At 42.8% G+C, this 11802-nt stretch overlaps 1 protein-coding gene across 1 annotated transcript in view; it reads right to left on the bottom strand.

The window, feature by feature from the left end:
- Positions 1 to 41, bottom strand: part of LOC123052765 (ADP-ribosylation factor 1) — a gene marked incomplete in the record, with an annotated part of 9852 nt that extends 9811 nt beyond the window's left edge. The window contains 1 exon segment of the mRNA XM_044476100.1: positions 1 to 41.
- Positions 42 to 11802: the final 11761 nt, after the last annotated feature.

The raw sequence follows: 11802 nt of genomic DNA, 5'->3' as shown, positions 1-11802 counted from the left end.
GAAGAAATTTGGGGGAATTGTTAGTCGGAGAAGGACGCGGATGGTGGGGAGATAATAGTCGTGCCTAAGCGGCTGCTGAGGAATGGGATGGGGTAGTGGGGCTGCTTCTTCATCCCCCGATTATCAGGCGACATTATTTTCCCAAATTGAAAGGTCACGTCTAGCTTTATTTACTCACAAATCACAATACAAATACATGTGCGTTGCCACGAAAGATAAAAACGATACGATACTATTAGAATATTAGGTAAGTTCATGATTAATTTTAGTAAATAATTCATGGCTCGAACAAAAACTAGCATGCAAGAATCTAGCATATTAGATTAACAGAAAAATATGCACAGCAGCATCACGCATGTAACAACAACTATAAATAAAGAATGAACCGATCAGGAAGAACGTAATGTTCGTCGGCTACTGCGAGGGCGATGTTGTTGATGACGATCTGCTATTGACGGCCTTAAAGACGATGAGTAGCGTCGCTGACGGAGTACTCGAAATGGGGGTACCCTAATACTCAATAAATGGGTCTCATTGGAAATACCATATCAGCCTAAAACTTGAAAAGGGTTTATTTACCACTAACTGCAGTTTGACACACCGAGGTACACACAGATACATGGCTACCACGACCACATGCGCCACAAGAAATCACCAAGGAGGCAGATCCGCAAATGACGCCAGCCAGCGGTGATGAAATCAGGGGTTGGAGTCCCGAGCATCCAGGACACGCGTCACAAGGGCGGGCGGCCCTTGCGGAGCACTCCATTGACAGGGCATTTAATATCTTATCAGGCTATACGACCAAACCCGGCGCAGGCCAATGACGAGAGGCCATCTTCACGACGACCGAGGGGATGGGCGATGTGACCAGACCCTGGCACGACCCCGAGACTGAAGAAGGGTGGTGTTGTGACGCCTCGTTTATAATCATACACGTATCATGCACGATCGCAAACGGTGACTCACGTTAATATCACAACACAACTCTACGACACGAAGGATAAATATAAGACCAAATACATAAGTCATCAGCAAATGGTGTGGCCTCTTGCCTGGGACCTCCGAACTACTCCTGGTCATCAGCCTCCACGCAGTAGGCACCGTCTGGGAAACCTGCATCTGCAGTGCTACCAGCATTGCAGCAACCAGGTCGAATAAAAAGGGGAGCAAAGCAACCGTGTGTACTCATCTGAAGTACTCGCAAGACTTACATCAGATCTATACTAGATATGCATCGGTATCAAAGGAATGGTGATGGACGTCAATACCATTGTTACACCGACAGCCCCTGCCGCTATACATACTGGACCAATTACTAGAGCTCGCGCACGCCAATTGAATTACCGGGTACTTTCGTTTCTTGGTAACAATTCTAATGTTCATGAGAATATGATGCTGCCTAAATTGGATACATTTGTGTTGATTACTAATGAAGGGCCTAACATGGACAAGAGGGATGAACACTAGAGCAGGATCAAGCATGGAGACGAAGGCGCGCGCGAAGGGAACCAGAACGGCGTTTCTAGTGCAGATTTGAGCACTTTGAAGCCTCCTTGATGATATACAAGGGCATGGATGAAATATACAATATGTCATTTCATAACTTCCATCCATAGCTTTTTTAGGTGCTACGCCACCATATTTTTGGGCTAGGCCCATGTAATTTCGAAATACAACTTCCTAGGCTGTTTTTAGAGTCTGTATGTGTGGGGAAACAAAATTAGGGTTGATTTCGGACCCCTCCTCCAAGGGGTCACGAAATTCTCCCCTACTCCTCCATGTATACAGCCCTTAGGGCAACGTTTAGACTTTGGATTTTGTTTAGATTAAAGTTCGCCACAGCTGCAACTCGCGTACTTCGTTTGTGTTCAACGACCAGACCAAGACGTCACAGAACCCTACTTTAATCAATAAAGTTTTCATCTTATATTCGCAATATCCAGATTGCAATCTCGGTTTCTTGATTATTCTTCGTTTGCTCACGGGAAATAGACTCTCGTGGTTAGGTTGATCATGCTCCGGCGTGGTCAATAACCCCTCGGAAGTTGGTTTAATAATTGCTAAGGCGTCGTAGTCGGATCGACAAGGTCCACTCCCACAGAAAACGATAGCTATCCCATCGAAACATCGGGACATCTTTGCCTCTCCCAAATGGGGTAATATATGTGGACTATACTGCAGAAATGCCAAAATAAGGGGGAGATTATCATCCTATCGATGTCTACATCTTCTTGTAGCCATCCTCTTGCAGCTGTAGAAGAGAGGAGCATAATAAGGTAACATCTTGTAACAACGTATAGCAGTAAACCTACCCAGAGATCCTCTCCACGTCTCCCTGAGAGAAAGCGATCACCGGGTGTATCTGTCTCTTATCTGGTGTGTTTTAACAAGTATCTAGTTTTAGTTGTAAGAGGTCGAAATACAACTCCAAGTCATCCTACTACCGTGGACATGGCTATTCGATAGACTGCTTCCCTACAGGGGTGCACCGCATTACCCGATACGCTCGATTACCTCTGACCGGACACACTTGCTGGGTAATGCCCGGCCTTGGATAATCGACATGTCGTAGTCCTACCTAGGCTCTCTAGAGAGGTCAACACGCCGGTCTAAATCCTAAGCGCGAAGGGGTCATGGGCCAATCACCCTAAGCACTCTTGCGCATTGCGCAGCTGGCCGGGGACCAGGTCCACCTCTTTATACAAAGACGGCGGTTATCATCCATCCCAACAATCAGCCCACATCTCTGAACTGTGAAATCTAGGTAGCTTTCGGAAGAATCGTACGACGCCTAGATCCATAAACCATTATCCCACGCAGCGGTTAGTGCGTAAATGTCAATGGCAGTCTCAGATCAAATACCCAATCTCGTTAAGCTTGTTATTATAAATAACCGCGAACACCGACCAGGGCCCAGGCCCACCTCTCTCCTAAGTGGTCTCTACCTGTCCTGTCGTTCTGCCGCAAAGAATCACTCGGGGGCCATCGGGAACCCAGGCCCACCACTACCTGGATGGAACCACCTGTCCTTTCAGCCCCCACATCCGAATAGTATCATAAGTATTATAGTAGTATATCTATATAGTATATTCATGATCATCGCCTGAATGGATCACGGCCCGATAGTATAGCATGGCAAACAAACAAGGATGTAAGGCCACTGATGAGACTCTAGCATAACTATACAAAGCATAGTAGGGTTGCAGGTAAAGTATCAACAATAGTTCAACAAAAGCAGGCTATGCAATAGAATAGGATCTACCGATAAAGCATCAACTGAATCGACTCTCCAATGCAAGAACTAGATGGAAAGAATAGGCGATATCAGAATGATCAAGGGGGTTTTGCTTGCCTGGAAGTTCTGCTGGGAAGGATGGTTTGTCGTCGACGTAGTCGTAATCGGAGGCAGCGGCAGTCTCGGAGTCTACTGGAGAGAAGGAGGGGGGAACAATAAATATAAAGGCATACATGATAGAGGCAAAGGTGTCTCGTCTTTTGATGAGATGCTAGCTATCGTTTTGGAGGAAGTTGACTTTGATGATCCGACTACTAACGTGCGAAGACATCGCGCCTTAGCAATCGCTAAACCAACTTCGAGAGGTTATTGATCACGTCGGAGCACGATCAACCTGACCATGAGAGTTTGTTTCCTGCACGCAAACATAGAACAAGCAAGATACTGAGATTGCAATCTAGATATTGCGAATTTAATAGGAAAGCTTTATTGATCAAAGTGGGGTTCTGTAACGTCTTTGTCTGGTTGCTGAACACAAATGAAGTACGCGAGTTGCAGCAATGGCAAACTTTAATCTAAACAAACCCCAAGGAAAAAACTACTAGATTGATCTACTTATATAGGAGCAAGGGGTGGTGGCCAAGGAGGTGGGAGGACGTCCCAAGGCAGCATAGAACTAACCCTAGGTCGTATAAGGCCCCATGGGCCCAAGTGGAGGTGATGCAACACCTTTGGACTTGTAGTTTGACTCGAATTTTGCTGCAACATCAAATTGTTTCGTCAATGTCTCAATGCTTCGAATGAATTTGAAGGTGAATCCAATTGGGTTGGATAGTGCACGAAATAAACTTTCCAACAAAAAAAGAATCACCCAATTCGGAGTCCGGATGAAAGAGTTCTTGGCGCTTTGAGTCAGGCACGTTTGTGCAGTCCGAATCAGAGTCCACAACGTGAGAGACTTGGACTTCATCTTCTCTTGGGCTAAAAGTAACGTGAGAGAATTTCTTGAACAACACATAAACATCTCCTTTTCCCTTATCTTCATATTTGGATTGTACAAGTGTTTGGTAGTTCTGCAATTAGGCAAGAAACAAAAAGAGGCGAAGTAAATAAATACGCAATGCATATTTGCGATCATATCCAAGGTAGCCATGACCTCATCATCCTCCCTTCTTGAAAACAAAGTCATCCTCGGTGTTGCTTAATCTGAAATGTGGCTAACAAAAGAGACAAAGTGTACATGTTGTATATGTATATGTCATCCATTTTTGCTTCCCTTGGTTTTTGCACATATGACACATGTATACATGAGTAACTTTCATATTTAAAAAAATATAAAGCCAAATATTATCACAAGAAGTAGAAGGCATGAAAATATTACAACTCAGTTTGCACATATAAGTGAAGCTCTTATTCATATCAAAAGATTGACAATGATCATCATTAAACCATCCCAACATTGGTGAATAAACTTTAATTTCTTCAAAGTTACATGCTACAACATGCTTAAATAAGCAAACATGCAACAAGTCATTTGACACAAAATCATCACTAAGATTAGAGGTTATATTAAAATGATTAAACATTGGCACAATTATTTTTAAACGTATTTGAATCAAATCCGATTTATTCCGTGATTCACATGGTTCTTTCGCGGTTAATTCAACGGGTGCACTCGACGTTGTTGATATTACAGTTGTTTGATTACATGGCAAAGTCAAATCATCAACATAGTCCTCTAAAACAGGTGGTGTGATCAAAGTAGTGGGTAGCTCATCACATGGTGCATTTAAATTAACAAGGCATCCATCATACCCATGTAGAGGTGGAAGATCGATACCTTTGTCATTACCTCGTATGATCATCTCGATGGTGTAGGCACTCTTGGTGGCAACATGTCACATGGTGGAGGTGATGTAGTCCTCACAACAACGGATGTGGTTGTCGTAGTACGCCTAGTAGTTGAAGGAATAATCGTATCAACTCTTGGAATGTGCACCTTGCACTTGTTCTCCTTGTAGGTGACACGTTGTTTTATTTCCTGTACAACTTTGCATGCAAGACAAAACAAACGGTCCATAGGATAACACTCTCTCATGAATTAGTACCTCTTGAATATCACGGTTTAATCCGCCCCAAAATCTATCCATAAAATCTTCTTCACTTCCTTCTAAAATGGTGTGCAACAAGGTAGTCTATAAATCATCATAATATTTTGTTACGGTGTCACTACCTTGTTTTAAATGTTGTAGTTTTTTAGTCATGCCACGTGTAAGAGTATTAAGTTCATAAAGAATGGAGTAACGCCTTAAGCAAGATGACATGATGCAGACAAAGTAAACTCACGCATGAACAAACCCCATCTTTTTATCCTTAATAGCAACGATACAATGCGTGTCATGTCCCCTTCTGTCACTGGGATTGAGCACCACAAGATCAAACCCATTACAAAGCACCTCTCCCATTGCAAGATAAATCAATCTAGTTTGCCAAACCAAATCAATAGATCGGAGAGAAATACGATGCTATAACAATCATGCATAAAAGAGTTCAGAGAAAACTCAAATAATATTCATGGATATATCTGATCATAAACTCAAATAATATTCATGGATATATCTGATCATAAACTCAAATAATATTCATGGATATATCGGATCCCAACAAACACACTGCAAAAAATGATTACATCGGATAGAACTCCAAGAACATTGAGGAGAACATTGTATTGAAGATCAAATAGAGAGAAGAAGCCATCTAACTACTAAATATGGACTCGTAGGTCTGTGGTAAACTACTCGCGCATTATCGGAAGGGCGGCAAGGATGATGTAGAGCCCCTTCGTGATCGAATCCCCCTCCGACAGAGTGCTGAAAAAGGCCTCCAGATGGGACCTCTCGAGAACAAGATATCGTGGCAGCGGAAAAAAAGTATTTTGTGGACTCCTTTGTTGGTTTCCTGATTTTAGAGAATTTATAGAGGCGGAGTTAGGTCAAACGGAGCTACGTTGGCCCCACAAGCCATCAGGGCGCACCCTAGTGCCTTGCGGGCCACTGCTCCATCTTCTTGTCCCCTCCCGAAGCTTCTAGGGTCTCTTATGTCCAAAAAAATCTCTAAAAAGTTTCATAGCATTTGGACTTTGTTTGGTACTGATATTCTGAAAAACCAAAATAGGCAAAAAACAACAACTGGCACTCGACACTAAGTTAATAGGTTAGTCCCAAAAAATGATATATAATTGCTTGTAAGTGTTTATAAAACATCCAAGATTGATACTATAATAGCATGGAACAATAAAAATTATTGATACGTTGGAGACGTATCAGGAAGGCGCTGGATTGATGAGTTGCCGATGGTTCTTTGGTCACTCAAGACGACTCCAAATCGAGCTATCGGCCAGTCACCCTTCTCCCTAGTCTATGGTGCAGAAGCGGTGCTCCCCACAGAACTCATATCGGGTCACCTCAAGTGCCCGTTATGATGAAGCTAAGCAAGAGCAGCTGCAGCAAGATGATGACATGCTCCTTGAGGAAGATCTTCTTCGGGTTGCTATGCGAGTTGCACGCTACCAGCAAGCTTTGTGCCACTACCATAGCCGCAAAGTTCACGCCCGAAGCCTTGAGGAAGGCGACCTTGTTCTTCGTCGCGAAGGGATCAAACAAGTTGACACCAGAGTGGGAAGGCCCTTATCGGGTAGTGCAAGTCACCAGACCTGGCGCAGTTCGTATGGAGACCAAAGATGGCACTCCGGTTCAGAACTCATGGAACATTGAGCATCTTCGCAAGTTATACCTGCCGTGGTTTTGTCACGACAGATACCCTTATGAAAGGACTTAGGTGTGGAGCCATCACAACGTAGGTTAGCTCAAAGGGGATGAATGGGACAAAGGACACAAATGATTTACCCAGGTTCGGCCCCTCGCAACGGGGTAAAAGCCTACGTCCTGCTTCTAGTTGTATTGCTTGAGTTTCGATTACAAGGGAGCGAATACGCTTGACCTAGCTCTCGATTGATTGTTTCTTGGGTTAACCCGCCGTCGGGTCTCACCTTTATATACACAGGTTGAGACCCGAGGCTTACAAGAGTCCGAGCCGGATCACACAACGTGACCGACCTGGTTTCTAAATTGTCTTGCCTTAACAGACAAGCTATCATATGGTGGTTCATACGTCCGGGTCTTGGGCTTTCGCCAGACCCACCCCTATGAGCCGCCATCTTCACACTTCGTCTTCTTAGGCCTACTTGGGCCCTCTTCATGTAAGCCGCCAACGGTGTAACCCTGCCCTGATACGTCTCCGTTGTATCTACTTTTCCTAACGCTTTTACTCTTGTTTTGGACTCTAATTTGCATGATTTGAATGAAACTAACCCGGACTGACGCTGTTTTCAGTAGAACTACCATGGTGTTGTTTTTGTGCAGAAATAAAAGTTCTCGGATTGGAACAAAACTTTGCGAGGATTTTTTATTTAATAAAAGAAATTTTCTGAAGCCAAGAACCACCGGAGGGGGGCACCTGGGTGGGCACAACCCACCAGGGCGCGCCCATGTGGGTTGTCCCCACCTGGTGGCCCCGCAGACTCCAACCCTGATACTATAAAATCACATATTTGGAGAAAAAATCAGGGAGAAAGAATTATCGCATTTCACGAGACGGAGCCGCCGCCACCTCCAGTTCTTTATCGGGAGGCCAGATCTGGAGTCCGTTTGGGGCTCCGGAGAGGGGGATCTTCGATCTTCGTCATCACCAACCCTTCTCCATCGCCAATTCCATGATGCTCCCCACCGGGAGTGAGTAATTCCTTCGTAGGCTCGCTGGTCGGTGAGGAGTTGGATGAGATTCATCATGTAATCGAGTTAGTTTTTTGAGGGCTTGATCCCTAGTATCCATTATGTTCTGAGATTGATGTTGCTATGACTTTGCCATGCTTAATGCTTGTCACTTTGGGGCCGGGTGCCATGATTTCAGATCTGAACCATTTATGTTATCACCATTATATCTATGGTCTAGATCCGATCTTGCAAGTTATAGTCACCTACTACGTGTTATGATCGGGCAACCCTGGAGTGACAATAGTCGGGACACTTCCCGATGATGACCGTAGTTTGAGGAGTTCATGTATTCACTATGTGTTAATGCTTTGTTCCAGTTCTCTATTAAAAGGAGGCCTTAATATCCCATAGTTTCCAATAGGACCCCGCTGCCATGGGAGGGTAGGGCAAAAGATGTCATGCAAGTTCTTTCCATAAGCACGTATGACTATTTACGGAATACATACCTACATTATATTTATGAACCGGAGCTAGTGCCATATCGCCCTAGGTTATGACTGTTATATGATGAGTATCATCCAATGAATCCACCGATCCAATGCCTACGAATTTCTCTTATATTGTTTCTGCTAAGTTACTACTGCTATTGTTACTGTTGCACTTGCTACAACGCTATCACTGTTACCGTTACCATTGCACTTGCTACTACTATCAGAACTATCATACTACTTTTCTACTGATCACTTTGCTGTAGATAATTAATCTCCAGGTGTGGTTGAATTGACAACTCAACTGCTAATACTTGCAAATATACTTTGGCTCCCCTTGTGTTGAATCAATAAATTTGGGCTGAATACTCTACCCTTGAAAACTGTTGTAATCCCCTATACTTGTGGGTTATCAAGACCTTTTTCTGGCGCCGTTGCCGGGGAGCATAGCTATATTTGTGGAGTCACTTGGGATTATTATCAAATTATCACTATGAAGAATTTGAAGGAAGGTAAGACTAAGATTTTTCCCTCCAAGACGAGGGGAGGTAAGTACTTGCCATCTAGCTTTGCACTTGATTCACCTTCTGTTATAAGTAAACTTGCAACACCACCACATGCTATTAATCCTGATATGTCGCAAGTTATTGATGATTCTACTTCTGCTATAAATGATATTTATGATGATGCTAGTACCTTGCTTGATGATAATGTGCCACTAGGTGAATTTCTTGATGAACAACTTGCTAGAACTAAAGCTTTTGAAAATGCTGAAACTGATGAAATTGTTGAAACTGATGAAGAGCTTGAAACTAAAAATCTTGAAACACCTATTAGAACTAGTTCTCCTAGATATGAATTGCCTAAGATACCTGAAGGTTATGTTATGAATGAGGAGACAACTAGAGACATTCTTGCTTGTAAGGATAGAGATGATCTGGAAAAAATGTTATGCAAGTATAAAGAAAATACTTTGAATGCTAAAATGAAATGTGATCCTTAGTTTTCTACTTCACCAATCTTTGTTGATGATAAGGATTATGAATTCTCTGTCGACCCAGAGTTAATTACTTTGGTTGAATCTGATCCTTTCCATGGTTATGAAACTGAAACTGTTGTGGCACATCTTACTAAGTTGAATGACATAGCCACCCTTTTTGCTCATGATGAGAAGATTCACTATTATTATATTCTCAAATTATTTCCATTATTTGTTAAAGGGTGATGCTAAGACTTGGTATAATACTCTTGCTCCTGGTTGTGTGTGTAGTCCCCAGGATTTGATTTATTACTTCTCTGAAAAATATTTTCCTACTCATAAGAAACAAGCTGCCTTACAGGAAATATTTAACTTTGTGCAAATTGAGGAAGAGAGTCTCCCACAAGCTTGGGGGAGGCTTCTCCAATTGCTTAATGCTTTGCCTGATCACCCTCTTAAGAAAAATGAAATACTTGATATCTTCTATAATGGACTAATCGATGCTTCTAGGGATTTCCTAGAGAGTTGTGCTGGTTGTGTTTTCAAGGAATGAACTATTGGACAGGCTGAAGAATTATTGAATAACATATTGAAAAATTATGATGATTGGACTCTTCCCGAACCACCGCTTAAACCTACTCCGAGGAAGAGGGGTATCTTATATCTCAGTCCTGAAGACATGCAAGAGGCAAAGAAATCTATGAAAGAAAAAGGTATTAAAGCTGAGGATGTAAATTTTTTACCTCCTATTGAAGAAATACATGGGCTTGATACACCACCACCACCTAAGGTGGTAGAGGTAAATTCTTTAATGAAGTTCAATGACAATGACAATCCTTATAATATGCATCCTAGCCAATGCCTTTATGAGTTTGAAAATTACATTAGGAAGCAAGATCACTTCAATGCAAATGTTATGAAACAATTGAAATACAATTCTAATATGATTGCTCGCTTGAGTGACTTGTTATTTAGAATCTCAAATGATGTTAGAGGTGTGGGAAAACATGCCTCTATGGTTCAAACTCAATTAGAACAAGTTGCTAAATCTCAAAGAGAATTGCTTGATGAAATGAATAATAACATCAATGATCATGCTGTTAGAGTAATGACTAAAGGAGGTAGAATGACCGAGGAACCACTTTATCCTGATGACACCCAAAAATAATTGAACAGGACTCTCAAAGAGTTAACACTGATGCACCTAGTCCTTCTAAAAAGAAAAGGAAGAAGAAAAATGATAGGACTTTGCATGCCTCTAGTAAACCTGAAGTAGAAAAACCTCCTGATAATGATAATGAAGTCTCTACCTCTGATGCCGAAACTCAATCTGGTAGTGAACAATCACCAACTGATACTGAAAAAGATAATGATGAGGTTCATGAAGACACTCAAATAAATAATACAGAACCAGACAGTGATGTTGAGATAGAGCCAGCAGTTGATCTTGATAACCCACAACCCAAGAATAAAAGATATGATAAAAGGGACTTTGTTGCTAGAAAGCATGGGAAGGAAAGAGAACCATGGGTTCAAAAACCTATGCCCTTTACACCTAAGTCAACTAAGAAGAAAGATGATGAATAATTTGAACGCTTTACTGAAATGATTAGGCCAGTCTTTTTGCGTACTCGCTTGACTGATACCTTGAAAATGCCTCCTTATGCAAATTACATGAAAGACATCATCACCAACAAGAGAAAAATACCCGAAGCTGAAATCTCCACCATGCTTGCTAATTATACCTATTGGGGATATTACCACTGGGCGTAAACCGTCCAGGAGAGGCCGGTTTAACCCCATAAGTAGTTCAACTGTATCTGAAGTCCATGAAGACATACGGTGACGCTTCATGAAGGCCCAGGGCCCAAAGCCGGTTTAAGGCCTGTAGACATAAACCGGCATTGACATGTAAACTTGTGTTGTAAGATAGAAGTAGCAGAGACCGAGCCGGACACGATTATGAGCCGGCCTCGGGATTCTGTAAATCGGCGGGCGTCAACCCATGTATATAAGGGGACGACCCGACGGCGGTTCAGGGAGAACAGACAACAACTCGAGACTCAGGCAAAGCGTATTCGCTCCCTGGTCATCGAAACCCCATCAATTCCATCACAACTAGACGTAGGCTTTTACCTTCATCATAAGGGGCCGAACTAGTATAAAACTCTCTTGCGTCCCTTGTCCGCTTTAACCCCTTTAAGCTAACCCGTAGCGATGGCTCCACGACTAAGTCCTTTCTCTAGGACATCTGCCGTGACAAAACCACGACAGTTGGCGCCCACCGTGGGGCTATCGCACGATGGTTTCAAGTTCTTGGAGGGC

The sequence above is a fragment of the Triticum aestivum genome, chromosome 2D (genome assembly GCF_018294505.1).
Source record: "Triticum aestivum cultivar Chinese Spring chromosome 2D, IWGSC CS RefSeq v2.1, whole genome shotgun sequence".
Taxonomy (NCBI): Eukaryota; Viridiplantae; Streptophyta; class Magnoliopsida; order Poales; family Poaceae; genus Triticum; species Triticum aestivum.
The sequence above is the reverse complement of the archived record's forward strand: the minus strand, read 5'-3'. Positions and strand labels throughout refer to the sequence as shown.